Source organism: Cynara cardunculus, unplaced genomic scaffold (assembly GCF_001531365.2).
Source record: "Cynara cardunculus var. scolymus isolate 2C unplaced genomic scaffold, CcrdV1 Un_Scaffold_898, whole genome shotgun sequence".
Lineage (NCBI taxonomy): Eukaryota > Viridiplantae > Streptophyta > Magnoliopsida > Asterales > Asteraceae > Cynara > Cynara cardunculus.
The window spans coordinates 70,870-75,726 of NW_020200642.1; the positions used below are offsets into that span (position 1 = coordinate 70,870).

At 31.9% G+C, this 4,857-nt stretch overlaps 1 long non-coding RNA gene across 1 annotated transcript; it reads left to right on the forward strand.

Annotated features, from left to right (window-relative positions):
• Positions 1-2,599: 2,599 nt before the first annotated feature.
• On the forward strand, positions 2,600-4,626 carry LOC112502084. The gene is made up of 4 exons (XR_003067622.1): positions 2,600-2,711; positions 2,792-2,863; positions 4,248-4,310; positions 4,432-4,626. It is a non-coding gene; the product is annotated as an uncharacterized LOC112502084 (long non-coding RNA).
• Positions 4,627-4,857: the final 231 nt, after the last annotated feature.

Sequence of the window (4,857 nt, forward strand, 5' to 3'; positions counted from 1 at the left end):
CACCTAAACATATGAAAAATATCCATAAGTGGTGAAAATCTAGGAACTTCCATCAAAGAATACAAGAAATTGTGAAAAATATTCCAAAAATGGGTATTTTTGCATCAAAAATCAGAATCTGAATTTGGGGGTCTTTACATGCATAATTATTCCCAAATTTTGGGTGTTTTACTCTGTCATTTATGTTATGTGGTGGTAAGAATAAGCCTTTGCAAAAGAAACCACCATTTTTGAGTATTTGAATGCTCAAAAGTTTGGTTTTGACAAGAAAATGTATTCTGGTTGCTGTCAGAATTTTAAGTCTGACTTTGGACGACCATAACTTGGTCTAAACAAGTCCAAAATCTTTAATTTTTCTTTTGAGAATCATATTCATTGAGTCAGATTTTTGTTCCAACTGGATTCATAAGAAAACATTGAGGTTTGACCCCTCAACTGTTATGAACAAAATTCGTGTGCATCTGTCTGTGGTCAGGATTTTTAGTTAACTTGTTGCATGCATATCTCTTGATAAAATTAGCAAAAATACTTGATTTTTGTTTTGAAAATCAAGTTTAATGGGTTAGTTTTCTGTAGCATTCAGAATCATCCAAATATTTTGAGTTTTAAGGGTGCAAACATCAAAAACAAAAAGATTGCGCAATCTATCCAGCAATGGCAGATTCATACATGCTTGTTTAGATGGCCATATCTCTCTCAAAAATGGTTGGATTTAACTGATTTTTATCTCATTTGTTAGTGTTATGGGTTAGCTTTAAAACCCGATTTGAATTTCTAAAAATGGTGAAGATTCAAACTTCCAAACGAATGCATTATTGAATGTATGAAATCTGTTATTGGTACTGTGTACCATTATTTTGCAAAATTCATTTGGATGACTTAAGCAACTCAAAATGTCATGAATTTTGGTCAGAATAGTCTTAACTCACTAAACTTCTGTTGATAAAAATTTAATAAACTTTGTCTATTTGGAAGATACCCAAAAATGATCCTTTTGTGGACTTAGAATTTTGACAGAAACTGTGTTATGCCCAAAAAGTTGATTTTTTTTACTTTTTAAGTCTCATATTTATATGTATATGTACTTACTAGTGGTGTACCCGCGCGATGCAATTCGGGTAAATTATAAATCTGAAACAGTAGTTTGGGCTTGAATCATGAGTTTGTGTGGTTATTCTGTATGTCAACTAATATATAAAGTTGAAGGTTAATACGATGTATTAGCAATATCGAATGAAAAAATAATTGTACACGCATTGGGTTTCTGAAAAACTAATTGCACAAGACGATTATAATGATTTAACTTGTTAAAATTAGAACATATTTTTTAACATATTTTAGTTAATATATAATTATGTATCTTAATGTGATAAGGGTATAGAACAAAAAATAGAAAAAACAAAACTATAAAAATAAATTAATTAGATAACTACAGAATATGAAGTATAATTTTAAAATTAAAAAGTATATTAAAAAATGAGTATGTAAGATGAACAAGATGAATAAGAGTATGAAAATGCTTTCTGAAAGGTTAATTTCGTTGTTAGATCTAATTTTAGTTAATATAAAATTATGTATTTCAATGTGATAATGGTGTAAAATGAAAATTGAAACAATAAATGATGTATCGTAAATTAAATAAATAACTATAAAAGTATAAAGTGTAAATATTAAAAATATTTTTTCATAGTATATCTATACTACATTAATAAGCATTTATACCTATATCTTAAGTACAAGTTTTAAAGCATAGAGTACCATCATTTTATGCAAGAATTCAAAAATCTCTTAATTACCAAATGTTTTGCATAATGTACAAGTTGTTTATGCAACACCAAATCCTAATTGAGTCAAACTTGCTTTCTCTTTACATACTTCTAAAATTACCACATTGAGCCGCTTTCTTCTTCTTCTTCTTATCTATATTACATTGATAAGCATTTAGACCAAAAGTCTTAATTACAAGTTTGAAAGTATAAAGTATTATCAATTTATACAAGAGATTCAAAAATTTCTTAAGTACAAACTATTATGCATAATGTACAAATCTTTAAAACATACCATTTGTTTGATCAAAGTTTCAGACTTAAATAAACCATACTTATATGAAAGTATGTTTGGTCTTTCCAAAATTATTTGACACTTTGTTTGTTTTCTATTTTGAACCTAAATTCAAACTCAAAATTCTTCTTTCTCTTGAAGTAACTGAAATTTGAAGCAACAATATCAGAAAGRCTTCAGATCCTGCATGTACCTCACTYCAACCCTTCAACTTTATATGAGTTTAYAAACTCAACRTGTGTGTAATTATTTTTTCAATCGATCTTATTAATTTACTATATTAATCTTCAATTTTATATATTAATTAATTTGTAAAATAACCGTACATGATTCAAAATTAAACCAGCCTTCATAAGATGATTCGTAGTTAGATCAATAGTGGGTACCACAATAAGATATGAAGAATATGTYTAATGTGGTTCAAATGCAAACACGATGATTCATCCACCATTGTKGTCCACAACCACCACCACCTCCACCTCCACCTCCACCTCCACCTCCACCTCCAAAACATCAGCTTCTTCCCACTCTATTCCAAATATTTGTCGTAATTACACTTCTCAAATACAATGGAGGTCTATGGAGCTTTTGCTTTGGCTTCGATTAGCTCAATTTCTCCATCTCTTCACTCCTCTCATCAACCTACTTCGGTATCGTCTCCTTATTTATCGCGATTTGTGTTTTACGTTGTTGAAATTGATGTTTTTGAGTTAATTTGTTTGTTTTTCAGGTGTGTGGATTCAGAAGAGTTAGGGTTTGGTGTGTTAAAACCGACGTCAATGGCTCTTCTCAATCTCTTAAGGTGAATTCAATTTTGTTTCTTTAATTTCCTCCCAAATGTTCATCAAACGAATGTATGAAACAAATGCGTCGATTTTCAAGTGTTCTGAAGAGAATCGAAGGAGATGATAATTGAAGTGGTTGATTGAATTGTTAATGCACCAAGTCCTCTAAAATTAAAAGTATTAGATAGATGAGTGGATAAACAATTTTGTTATACTCCCTCTTTCAAAAGCATGGAGCTACATGTTGACACTGAAATATCATTTGCAGGTTTAATTGTTGTGGATTCTTAACTTTTTTAGAAGTTTCTTGCATAAAATTGCAGCAATTTCTTGTTATGCAAATGATGTTTCCTTTTTTCTGCAAAATTTTAAGCTAAAGGAACCTTTCACCCACAATAATCCTTGCAAAACATTACTGTATTTATGTTTGTCCACAAGATTACCCTTTCATTATGGAGTGTTATTTTATAGATTTTACTTGGAATTGAAACTTTATCATGTGCTATGTATCTTGTCAAACATGACAATACCTTTTTGTGCCATGGATGGAGCATCTCTTATTTAAATTGGTGTAAGTTGGTAACCTTATTTATTTCTACATTGATTTCGGGAAATATTAGATTTTGACATAGAAGACAAATCTGTGACCCAATCCCTTGCATGTGAAAGGTCCTTCCAAAACAACAGTGAAAGGTGTTACCTTTTGACCCATCCATAGCCGTAGAAGACAACAGCGTACCATCTTCCAAAACAGTGAAAGGTCCTTCCAACTTTTCAGAATCAGTGGTTGGCTCATCCAAGCTTCTCACGGTTTTTGGTAGAGGGCAGATTTCAAAAAACCGTAGGAGGTTTTGGGTTCAATCAATGAACGAAAGGTGAGGCCATTTTTCATGAGGAAAGAACGAAAATTTGGAGATTGGAAATCTGGACAGAGATTTTTCTTAGTCTTTCGAGTCTTCCTATGAGATGAATCCTCCAAAGGAGGTGAAAGATCATCCACAAGAGCCAAGAAAAACAGAAAACAACCCAAAAGAACAAAGAAACCTTGAGAGAAAAAATCTAGAGAGGGATAAACTTGGGTTTTTGGATGTCCTTGCTCTTCCTCTGTTTCTCCGGTGACAACATGGATGTCCAATTTGGTGGTCCGACGGTGGCGGTTGCCGGTGGTCTTTCTTTCTTGTTTCTCAAAACTTTTGTCTCATCAACGGGGCAATCCCAATCATCTTCCTGGTACTACGCATCTACTCTATCCTTCATATTCATCTTCAATTTTACCTGTATATTAGAAATATAACTTTAATTTACATCTATATTATAAATAAGAGTAGAATTTATGCTCTTACGCAAAGAGACTTGGTGAATCTGTTTGTCAAAAATCCTGATAAACCTTAGCCTATGCAGCAAATTAGAGGAGGTTGTGAAGAACAAGAACAAGTCTCTTCAACCATACGAGTAAAGGTTTAGGTAAGTGAGAAAGACAGTTGAAAAACTTTAACATGTTTGATGGTTAGAAGTGTTTCTTGATTGTTATTGTTGATTTGGTTTTGTTTGAACTAACAATGTCAATGTGTATCAACTTTGATAGGTCAAGCATGGGAACAATACTACTGATATACTTCACTCTCTCCACGGCCAGGCACAATGAAGACGACAATTTTCTCGATGCATAGTGAATAAGGAAAAACAACTCCGTAAAACTACAATACACAAGTTGCGAATCTAACATACCTTGCTTTAATGGTGTTTGCATGCTCTGCAAATTTCTCCTTTATTTTTCCTTTCATGGCTGCCTTTGTTCATACATACAAAAAGAAACATACAAGGATGAAGATTAAACATACAAGGATGAAGATTACTGTGAAGATGGTGGGGGTGTATTCCCTTTAAATTGTAAGCATTGATGAATAGAAAATATTAGAAAAAAAAACTATTAATACAGTAAACACAGGGGTTTATGCATACCTTTTCTTGATGTTTTGTATATAATGGAAGACCATAAAGTGCAATTGTT